Below are 12,679 nucleotides of genomic sequence, written 5' to 3'. Positions count from 1 at the left end.
CATCCCGGCATTCGCCTGGAGGAGAAGTGGGAAACCACGGAAAACCACTTCCAGGATGGCTGAGGTGGGAATCGAACCCACCTCTACTCAGTTGACCTCCCGAGGCTGAGTGGACCCCGTTCCAGCCCTCGTACCACTTTTCAAATTTCGTGGCAGAGCCGGGAATCGAACCCGGACCTACGGGGGTGTCAGCTAATCACGCTAACCACTACACCACAGAGGCGGATTTTGTATCCTACATTTACAAAATTTATTAAGGCTGGACACGTCGTAACGCATCTAGTATATGAAGTGGTGCGAATAAATTCACGCCTACGACGAGGAAAGGGCGTCTTTCAAGACTACCAAAGAAAAATAACGTTCGTCCATTTCTAGGATCGTAGTATGTAAGTGCAAATGGTATCTACGGGAACCGCTGCAGTCGCTGTTGACGACTAAGATGCCAGATACCATACCACCTGGACTACATATATGAAATAAAAAGCATACGCCTCAACCCAGGATCGACCTCTCGACCTTCTGCATGCTAACCCAAAACTCTATCCACTGCACCAACTGCACAGCACGACTAATACGTGCTGACGGAGGTAGTTACCCTACATGTGGTTACAGTGTTGCCAGATTGCCACTCTTCAATTACTTTTTCCTTCCGGAGATAGGCCTAGTCGCAGGACGAACTTTTGTGAGAAACATTTTTTTATTGCTGGCATGTGAGGAGTCGCGCTGCGACGCCCGAGTGCGCGAATTTCGCTTCATCCTGTATGTAGGAAAATATAAAGTTCCTATAATACTGCCTTGCTGAACCTCTCTTTGGACAGAGACAGCTTTGCTGTTTGTACTAATGCAGCGCATCCCTTTTGTTACACATATTTCATCATGCACGTGTAACTACGAGGACCGCATAATGTGACTGGATTAGAAGGGCATATTATCCAAACATAATTCCCGGATGGTACACAGGCAACTTGTAATGAATGGAATGTTTACCATTTGTAATTGACTGAGATTCGGGTATCAATGTACTTTGTAAGCACAAATGAATTGATAGATGACGGTCCGAGTGATGGAAGCTGTCCGTGAAAACCTAACAACTTAGTGGAAGAAAGAGATATATTTGTTTACCGAATTAAAAGAGCTGATTATATATTGTTGTAAGTTGAATTACGGAATGGAATTATTGTGGTAGTACACCTCACAATTCAATACAGGCATGGAACACCGGTCTGGTCAGCAGTGTCGTTCATATTGCTGTTTATTCTTTCGTGGTAGTAAAGAGTACCATTAAGGTTTTCCGTGGTTTCCCATTTTCACACCAGGCAAATGCCGGGGCTGTACCTTAATTAAGGCCACGGCCGCTTCCTTCCACTTCCTAGGCTGTTCCTCTCCCATCGTCGTCGTAAGATCTATCTATGTCGGTGCGACGAAAAACAAATAGCAAAAAAAAAAAAAAAAGTTACCATTGAAACGGTGATTTCATGAACATCCCAAGTCCAGAGACTAAATTTTTCAAGAGAAACAAAAAGCTAGATTGTATTAAAAATAGTTACTGCAGCTAAATTTGTTTAACTCCTACAATAATCATCCAGTATGTCTATATTCCTAAGTTTAGTCTGTGACCATCGGTGGGTGTGCGAAGTAAGTGGATTTGTGTTGTTTCTGAAATTACTCCTTATATTGAAGTAACATGAGTTTTACTGTGGTTGAATATTTTTTAATTACAAGATTGTGTGCTATTGCAGGTACAGGCATAAAAATGAAATTATTTTACTACTGTTCTAAGTAAATGTACAGCATATAGTTTCAGCAATACCCACTGCACAATTCGCAAAACATTCCTTAAAGTATTCTCTCACGGGTTTTCTGCAACAGCACCATGTGGATCATCAGGTCCAAAAAGTGACTTATCTTACATTAAGGGATTATTGGCTTCATGTTAGATTTTAAGACGCGGAAGTGGTCTGGCATCATCCCACTTATTGTTTTATCTACGCTAATTTAATTCACACTGCAACTATCAAACTTGAAAAATTTGTACATTTTAACGCAAAACCTCTCTTTGTTTTTCGTTCTGCTGGATTTTAAACTTGTCTTTAAACCTTCTTCGGAATCAATAATTTGTTTTTTTCTTTTCAAGCAATGCACAGATGATCTCTTCTTTATTACTTCCACCCATCTTTCGTTTGGTGGACGACGAAAGGTGAATTCAAGTACCTCCCAAGTCTTTGACTTGGGATTCTCTTGAAATCACAGTAACATTCAGTTGTCGTTATACACGGCAGTGATATGCAAAGTTGGGTAATTGTTATCGTCACTGGATGCGGTCTTCTGCATACAAAAACGTACCGCGAAATACCCGATTTGGTTGATGCATGGACTTGGGATGTTTTAATGTTGAGAACATTTCTTAGAAAAGTAAGGGTCCTCATGTCCGACCCGCGGTGTAAGGGCAACGTGTCCGCCTGTCACTGGCGGCTCCGGGTTCGATTCCCGACCGGGTCAGGCGTTTTTAATTGTAAATGATTAATATCTCTGGCCTGGGGACTGGGTGTTTGTGTCGTCCTTAACGTTCCTTTCCTCACATACAACCCTCTGCACTTCCGCAATTCCAATTACATGCAGGTTCATATCCTATGGTGCAAGTAGGGGCAAAAGATCTTTATAGGTCGACGCCCCGAACAAATAGCATTATAAAAAAAGGGGGTCCTCATACTACAAAAAATGTAAAATTAAGCAATTGCCTTATTCGTGCAAAAAGTTGATGGAATAAAGGGCCCACAAAGGCTTCGAATTGTGAGTCTTTAATAGCTCCATCAGTCATAAAGAACAAATATCGAAAGTCACTTCCGGCCGAAATGAAGTTCCAGAAAAACCACCTAAAATCGCTTGATCCTCTATTCGTTTTCTTTTTGATTCAAATCCTAGCAGGATTGACTTATTTAAATAATTCTTTCTGTAATGTGTTCGTTATAAGGCTTAAGTGAAATTGTACATTAATTCACATTAGTGCTCGTAGTGATAGAAAAAGTCAAACTGCTAATCTAATCGACCGGATAACGATGATTAAGGAAAGGGTTGTAATTTTTAGGAATAAATAAAGAATAAATTCTCATGCTTCATCATATTTTATTCTCCTAAATTTCGTAGCTCATATCCCTAGGATGTTTTCAACATTGAGTTGCTTGCCTGAAGGGCTAGAAGAGTGGATTTTTGAAATCACCGTTTCAATTACAGAATTTTGCTTGAATTGAAGTTGAAAACGTGGTGGTGATGGTTGCTTTAAGAGGAAGTACAACCATTCTATATTAATACGAATCAGAGAGGAATAAGGAAGAGATCCAATTCTTCGAAAAATGAAAGAAAGGTCCACGAAAGAAGTAAAAATATATGACTCCCTTGGCCCCGTCAATCTAACACAGTTGAGGTCGGAAATGAACAAGAGTTGACCTAGTGAGGTTGGATATAAAATATTTAAGTGAGGAGCCTTTCACAATGCCAGGGCTCACTTAAGGGCCCTGTGGTCGTCAACGCACGATCCCATGATAAGAGCCTCTGGGAAGGTGAAAAGTGGAATGGAATCTGATGAATCTACAGAAGGTAGAAAAGATAGCATGATCAAAGCTTAAAAGCACACAGCTGTTATAATTGGCTCAAACGAAGATAAAAGGAAAGAAAGCGAGCAAATAAGTCATCTCCATATATGTCATGAAGGCCCCCGGTGGAGAGGAACTTAAAGTCACTTTATACGTAACCTCGGTACCAAGTGGGATAGTGTGGTTAGCTCTCTGTCTGACAGTCTTTGTCGCAATGAATTAACCTGGTAATTACTTTTAGTGTGGTCTGAGTAAACCTTAGTACTATGTGCTTCTCTTATTTCTAAAAGTTTCCACTACCTGACCTCACCTTTACCGCCTAGACTAGGTGGCCGCCAGGATAAGAGGAAGAATAATAAATATTTATGTGGCTATTATAGGCAGGTTGCAGAAGGTCGGTAGCGTCTGACGTATGTGGTACTGCGCGAAAGTATATTGGAGGAACGTGTTGTGTGATGAGGGGGATTTGTAGAGATATGTGGAGACAGTACTAATATCCATTTCCCGAACCATAAGAATTAACTATACGCATGGTTAAAATCTCACAGCCGGGCCGGGAATCGAAACTCCGAGCATAAGACCAATACGTGTGCAGATGAAATTATACATTGACAAGCGTAAACATTCAATCCCCGAAACAGGGGATTTAACTATACGTAGTTAAAATTCTCGACCCGAACGCGAATCGGACCGGGGCCTTCTGCACCATTCATACAAGGAGTCGAACAATCATCAAAAAAACTAAATACAGTAAATGTTATCAGCTACAATCTTCGCTGTTCGCTATTGCTTCTCCGGTATACTATGATAATAACCTTCCTTTACTGTGGAATTTAATAATAATAATAATAATAATAATAATAATAATAATAATAATAATAATAATAATAATAATAATAATAATAATAATAATAATAATAATAATAATCATCATCATCACCATCATCATAATGTATCACCGTGGCTCAGGTGCCAGTGCGACAGCCTCTCAACGCTGGGTTCCGCGATTCATATACCAGTCATTCTATGTGAGATTTGTGCTGCGCAGGTATTTCTCCGGGTACTCCGGTTTTCCCAGTCATCTTTCATTCCAGCAAAACTCTCTAATATAATTTCATCTGTCAGACATTAATCATTGCTCCAGAGGAACGCGGCAGGCTTCGCCATTAGAGCGGGCTTCATTCATTACATTTCTGACTCGGTTGAAACTGGAAACAGGCTGTGGATTATTTATTATTATTATTATTATTATTATTATTATTATTATTATTATTATTATTATTATTATTTTCTTTCTTACAATGTGCTTTACGTCGCGCCGACATAGATAGGTCTTATGGCGACGATGTGATAGGAAAGGCAAAGAGTGGGAAGGAAGCAGCCGTGGCCTTAATTAAGGTACAGCCCCAGAATTTGCCTGGTGTGAATATGGGAAACCACGGAAAACCATTTTCAGAACTGCCGACAGTGGAGTTCGAACCTACTATCTTCCGAATGCAAGCTCACAGCTGCGCGCCGCTAACCGCTCGGCCACTTGCTCGGTGATTATTATTATTATATCTATGTGATAAGGAGGCACCGCTCCGTCCAAACGACAACACTTACAATGATGATTGTTTGTTCAGCCATTGAGTAAATCTCTGAATTCTTGGCTACAAAGAAGGATAAAATAGTCTTCTTGCCAAGGAAATAGGGGTACAGAAGTGGCACGTAGAAAGATTAGATTGGACAACATCTAGACGGTTGTAATCCACAAATTTCTGAAAACACTTCCGAGGAATTTGAAGAAAATCGATTTTAATGATTTGGTTACATTGAAAGAAGACTATGTGTTATCAGTAAAAACATTATTGTTCCTCGTTAGGTATCATATTCAGACTACATTGCTATTCTTTCTCTCGCAGTCCCGAGCTGCTTGAATGAGGAAGAAGAACCTCAGAAGTTTAATAAACAGAATTCATGGCTCGGAAAACATCAGTATATTGCTGTTATACGAGAAAGGTCAAAACATATCTGTGAATGTGTGTTCCTGGTAATGATAACTGAAAAGCATTCCACTCTAGTGTTATGAGCAAAGTCCGGATTTTTATGCACTAACAGGTTAGACTGCAAACTAATTTCTTTAGCAGAAACTGTCGGCCACCCGCCCTTCCATAGTGTAGCAGGAGTAACATAAATTATAGGTGTTCTGATGGGCCGTACCCCTAATGTTAATGCAAACCTCATAGCATGGTCGTTGTGAAGGTAGACTATACTTGCTACTCGCTTCAGTAAGTTTGCATTCTAAGCTATTAATGCATAAAAATCCGGGCTCTAGGAGTATGAAATATAGACAAAGTATTGAAAACTAACCAGGATATTAATCAAAGGTGGTATGAATAATGATTGTAATATATTTCATCTTTTAGTCTGCAAACTTCTGTGAAAGAAGTAAAATATGTGTAAATTGAAGCAAATTCCAACAACAACAAAAGGTCAAAACCGGCCCAGTGATCACTCCGGGGATTATAGTAGAGTGCCGGCTCATGGATCCCAATACCATGATTCCAAATCTGACAGAAGAGTACGATTTTTGAAAAGCGGAAGGAGGTCCATGACTTCAGCATATACCAGTTTTCTAATGGCATATTTCGTTTTTTACCAGACAAGTGTATGCCGCGTTTCTTGATAGAGGGGTCGGTGAGGAGGTGGGATAAATTTCTATGTCAAGTTTTTACTGGTGAATGCGGTTCCTACCGACAACCTCAGTTGAAGTGCTAATGGAGAGAGAATGAATGGTAGTAAATGAAACTGGGTAAAGGAATGGAAGGAATCGGCTGTGGCATGTGAATAGGAACCGTTCCAGCATTTACCTGGAAGTGAGAATGGAAAATCACAGAAAACCATTCTCAGAACAGGCGATGGTGAAAGGTTCGAACCCAGTCGTGTCCCGAATGCTGAGCTCGGCTCCATAGCCGTACCGCATTAACACGCGCGTTCTTTCTTCTCGGTGGTATTTACCCGACAGAAATGTATACAAAAATGAGTTCGGGTTCCTCTGTGATCGGATAAAGAGGAATATCAAAACTGAGTTCCAGCAGCTGAACATTACGTCAACTGAAATCTCACACGCACTGTAGGCCTATAAAAGGCCACAGGATTATTATTATTATTATTATTATTATTATTATTATTATTATTATTATTATTATTATTATTATTATTCTCGTATAGACCCTGATGAATCACGCATTACATTTATGATTCGCCTTTTTAACAGACGACATAGCTTTCATTATTTCACTATGTGCCTCTTTTGTTTCCTCCGACCACCTAGTCGCCGATCTTTTAGGGACTTCATTCTCTGGCTTTACTAGCTATCAATTTATCTTGTGACGGTAGTGTCTCTATCTGGGCCTCTCCCAGATCATTTTTAACATCTTGTATCCATGGTACGTTCTTCAATTTTTCAGTACATGTCAAAATCCTGTGGGTTAGCCTTGAAGACGATTATCTGTGAACGTGTCCATAGAATTTCAGTCTTCGATTATTAATATTATTTATTAATTTGTATTCATCAACCCAGTGACTATTGATAGTTCAATACGAATTTACCTATCTCAAGAAAGAACCACTATGACATACCGTCACAATAAAACACCTTTCATTATTCAGTCGAAACTATAAGAGTGTTAAAATGACGAATTGCAGAATAAAAGTGAATAAACAGTGGGAATTTAGGACAAGGTAAGCTTTAAACTATGATAGGTATGAAAATTAATTTGTAATTTAGTTAATAGGGCCAATTTGACACTGGTTTTATTTAAAAGTAGAATGTGTAATCAGAAGTTTGTATTATTTTCTATATTCTACACATTGTTACATTCTCTTCCTGCAAATAACCATAGTATAATCATAGTATTCACCCACTTACGATTAGCGAGGTGTATACTGTATATTGTATAGTGAGGCGCGTTGATCCTCTGTGTTTACAGAATCCGGCTAGCAGCGAGTAACCACAACACAGGAGTTAATGTCCGGCCAAACACGGAAGAGCAACATGAGATTTCACAACTGAAGCTTAAAGGTAGGGGGTGCATGGTGTGCGGAAAAGTACGAACACGGAAATTTGCCAACACCTCATTAAAGCGGAAATTCGCGCACACTATTCATTATTACTGCCTGACTACTGTTTCCCAGGTCTTCGTAAATATTTCGCTGCCGGAAATTTGCGAAAACTACCTTCGAAAATAAGAAACAAGACATGTAATGTAAGCAACCCCTGTAAATGAAATAACGTTTAATCTATGCAACTTATAGAAACTTGTTTCCATCACACTTAACACAGGCTTTGGACTGTCAAAATGATAATTATCATCTTACGATTTTGGCGTGTTTAAAATCAGCCTTCATAGGCTTCGTCATTTTTTCATACATTTGTCGTTTAACATCGGCTTTTATAGGCTCAGTCTTTTATACATACGTTACAACACTTGCTTTTGTTTCCCTATACTTACGGTACGCGTAACCAATATAATGAGCGGAGAGCCTACCCCTGATCGCGGTACAATTTCCATACTTAATATTGCCAACGCTTTGAAGGTTAAAAGTAAAATGAACAAAAGTACGATTATGTGCCCCGAACCGGCGATGGAACCGGCTCCATCGGAAATCCCCACTATTGTTCGCATTAGTTACATATTTACCTGGTAGATGTTTGTAACGTGGTATGGGGGGTTGCAAATACAATGTCGATGTTAAAATCGGAAAGCTAATCCAGGGTAGATGAGATTCTCAGGTAGTATTCGCATATTTCCGGCAACGAAATATTTACCGAGACCTGGGAAATCCTAGTCAGGTAGCAATAATCTCTGGTGTGCACGAATTTCCTCCTTAATGATGTGTTCGCAAATTTCCGTGTTCGCACTTTCCCGGCATACCCGTGCATAGCGCAAATGATAGGATATTACCTTTCAAATGGTCACATAGCACACACGGTTATTCGAAAATTGTGGTCGTATAGCCACATAACCCACTTGCCTCCCAGCGAGGTTCTACAGGCATATTCAGAAGGATATCAGAGCTACCAGAATTGGCTGCGAAGCTTTCCATAATGCGTTAGGTAAACAGTTTAATAATTCACATCCATATATTCCAGATTTTATTGGCGTTTTAAGAAGTATCCAAGCAAAGGTGTATTAATATGTATATCAGTCAACAACAAGAAATAAAGATAATCAAGGTCCACAAAACACAGCAGCACCTTCTCGAAATCTTCCACCTCTACCAACTGGCACAATTAACGCATTTTTATTTAGTGGCCTCCTCACCATTATTATTATTATATTATATTTGCCTTTATTTGTAGTGGCGAAGTTAGGACTCATGGTCCTCTCTTACACTTAACTACACTTCATTAACATTGTATATCTGAGAGCAATATTCATAATCTTATCTTAAAACTACCATTACAAACAAAATAACATAAACTCTATAAATATTCTTAGTTCATGTCTTAAAACTGTCGTTACAAATTAAAAGTTGAATGACACAAAATACCATAAGCACAGTAAACGTACATTCATAGACACATTCACTCTACCAGATTCATTCAGCCTGGGGGCACACATCGAGGAGATGCTCACGGCAAGACAACTTAAAGGAATTTAAGGATTTTACGGCTCTAATGTTGTAGGGGAGAGAATTCCATATTCTAGCTCCATTTGCAACAAAGGAACGGCAAAATGCTGCTGACCTGCTGAGAGGGATAGCAAGTGTACTGCCGGAGCGTGTGTTATGCTGGTGGAAAGAGGATAGGAAATTGAGTTGTGAAGATAAGTAGTATGGGATATTCTCTTTTAATACTCGAAAGATTAATACTGCCACGTGGAGGTTTCTATATTGTTCAAGTTTTAGAGGGGAAAGTTGTCGATAATAAGGGGTAACATGAACATCATAGAGTAAGGAAAAGATAAATCTAATACATGAGTTGATAGCACGTTGTAATCGGTTTAGTTGTTCTCTCGTGGCATCAATTAGTACTACGTCACAGTAGGAAAATATAGGGAGGATAAGAGTATTTATAAGCCTAATTCTCACGTTTAGTGGCAGCATATTTTGATGATATTTTAGTGGGTGAAGGGACGTATACACTTTTCTACAGATATTTGTAATGTGCTCTCCCCAGTTAAGATTCTCGTTTATAATTACACCAAGATTTCTTACCGAGTTTTCGTACGGAATAATTTTACCAGATAAAGTTAGTGGAGGAATGTTTTAGTTTTTTGCCGCATTGATTTGTTTCGTCTGCCCAAAAATAATAGCTTTGGATTTTGATGGATTAATTAAAATACAGTTTTCATGAGCGTATGCACAAATATTATTTAAGTCAGAGGTCATATACTGTAACCTATTGCTTGATTGGTGTCTGAAATTTTGGAATGATAATAGATGTGTGGATCGTCAGCATACAAGTGGTATTTACAGTGTCTTAGCCCTGTCGATATATCGTTAATATGGATAACAAAGAGAAGTGGTCCAAGTAAAGAGCCTTGTGGTACTCCTGAATATTTCATTACCCATTCGGATGACCTATTCTGAAGAATTGCGCGTTGTTTTCGTTTCGTAAGATATGAGAAACAGAATTCTAGAGCTGTATGTCCAAGGTGAAGCGATTTCAATTTAGCAACCAGTACGTATATATTTACTGTGTCAAAAGCGCTGCTAAAATCAAGAAGTGTAAGTAACGTCACATGCCTTTCGTCCATAGCACGTCTCATGTCGTCTGTAACTTTCAGCAGGGCAGTGGCCGTACTGTGTCCCTTTTTGAAACCCGATTGTAAAGGGTCAAGTAGTTTGTATTTAAATAAATAGTCGGTTAATTGCACGTGTACTATGCGTTCAAGAGGCTTGGAGAGAGATGAAAGTATGCAAACAGGTCGATAGTCTGTTATAAGTACAGGTGAGGATGTTTTGGGAACAGGATTTATAAGGGCATTTTTCCACATTTTTGGAAACAGGCCACTTGTGAGGCACGTGTTATATATAAGTAATGGCGGGAAGAATAATGTCAATGATGTGTTGTATTATGAGTAAGGGTATTTCATCAGGTCCTACAGCAGATGATGTGATTAATAATACCTCGCGTTTCACGTCAATCTCTGTGACTTCTCGAAATTCAAAGAATGGCATATTTGGTGGTGGCTGGTTCAGAAGAGATTTTATAGTCTGTGATATTGTGTGTATTTCCGGTTTAATTTTTATTTCAGAAAAATGAGCATTCTATCTCTTCAGAGAGATGTCTGGATTACATGGCTGGGGCAAAGCTTTCCCAATTCCAATGGAACGAAGTTGTTTCCAAGTGTTTGACACATTTAAATTTCCAGACAGGTGATTGTAAAAAGAAAATTTCATATTTCGAATTATTACTTTAATTCTATTCCGAAGTGTCCGATACTGTTCAAACGCACTGGAAGAGTGTGTGCTTCTGTAGAGCCGGTGTAACGCGTCACGGTGAGACATCATTTGTTTAATGTCATCGGTCAGCCATGGAGAAGGAGGTCGGGAGACTTTGGCCGTACGCTTAGGTGCATGTTTATCAAGGATACCAAGTATAAGTGAACTAAAAGTTACAACTTTCTTATCGATACCGTTTATATTTTTTACGTCATCCCAAGAACTATTTAAGGCGTCAACTCCCAGATGATCTAAGTTTATATGTTTAATGTCCCTGAATGTGATGTATCTCGATTTATACTTCGGTACTTTGAGCGAGTAAGACAAGTATATTAAGTCATGTGTCGATATGCTAGGGGTAGGAATTTGTCCATGTGATACTATTTACTGTGAGTTGTTAGTGACCATTAAGTCAATTAGTGTATGCGAAGATGAGATATGATTTGTCGGTTTTAGTGGAAGTATTGTCATGTCACACGTCTGGAAAATACTTAAGAGTTGCTTTGTATCTCCAGCCTGTTCCAGTAAATTAGTATTGAAGTTTCCAAATATTAAAATATGTTCATAAAGCAGGTGCTAGTCTCTGCAGGATGTCTTCAATGTCTGAGAGGTGACCTACCCGTGGTGGCCGATAAACAACTCCTATTAGGGCTTTAACTGTTGTCATATATTGATAATAATCAACCACATCAGTGACGTAAAGTCATTTGTAATTACAGAGCGAGTGAAGTATGCGGTTTGGTTCACGTAGTTGTGAGCTTGAATTTAGAAGTTAGTGGATACGATGACAACGTCGGCAGCTCTGAAAGGGGTCTTTGCATGGTTTCCTGTTTTCACTCTAGAAGCATGCTGGGGCTGTACCTTAATCAAGACCAAGGTCGATTCCTTCCCAGTATTAGCCCTTCTCTGTCCCATCATCGCCATAAAACCTGTTTATGTTAGCGTGACGTAAAAACAAACACAGTAGGTTATTTATGGTTCAAGTTACTCTATAGCAATGAATAAGCAATGTTTAAGTCGCCGAAGTAATATCAAAACATATTAGCAATTCTGAATGTGTGTGTGAAAGAATATTACATTTCATTAGTGCACTGAACGCTGGTATTGCACTTCAACAATTGCACAATTTTGACAGTGGCCACTGGTAGTAAAATGTCATAAGTGCGCAATATGATCTTCTACCAAATCTCGACATTGTGTTCAATATGGACCTTCTCCCTGAACAGTCAAGAATAGCAGAAACTCAAATGTGCTCGATTATCAGTTGTTAGTAAACATAATGGACATGTAGCAGAGCTCGGTACGTCAGAGACCTACACATTTAGTAAAAATTAACCCTTTTTAAGATGACAAATTGAAAGTAATTCAAGGTCTAAAGGGAAAACAGTTGCTTATACAGAAAATACTGCAAAACAAATCGTGGTTCCAAGTTACCTGAGCAAATCTGCAGTCGATCTTCTTGATTTACTAGTTACCATTGTAACTCTCTCGGTTCTACCATCCCTAATATGAGTATCTGTAGGACCACAGCATCTGCAGGGATGTCATCTAGCAGACATGACAGTATATTGATTGTGTATGAAATTGTAATATAGGAAAGTTAAATCCTTAATTTCGTTAGAACAAAGCTTCAAGCTACCGTCTTAACAGTACGC

The 12,679-nt window shown here is 39.1% G+C and overlaps 1 protein-coding gene across 1 annotated transcript in view; it reads right to left on the bottom strand.

The window, feature by feature from the left end:
- LOC136879328 (tachykinin-like peptides receptor 86C) overlaps positions 1 to 12,679 on the bottom strand; it is a 1,256,628-nt gene that overhangs the window by 17,967 nt on the left and 1,225,982 nt on the right. The window lies entirely within an intron of this gene.

Source organism: Anabrus simplex, chromosome 8 (assembly GCF_040414725.1).
Source record: "Anabrus simplex isolate iqAnaSimp1 chromosome 8, ASM4041472v1, whole genome shotgun sequence".
NCBI classification, from domain to species: Eukaryota; Metazoa; Arthropoda; class Insecta; order Orthoptera; family Tettigoniidae; genus Anabrus; species Anabrus simplex.
This window is presented reverse-complemented; position numbering and strand designations above follow the sequence as displayed.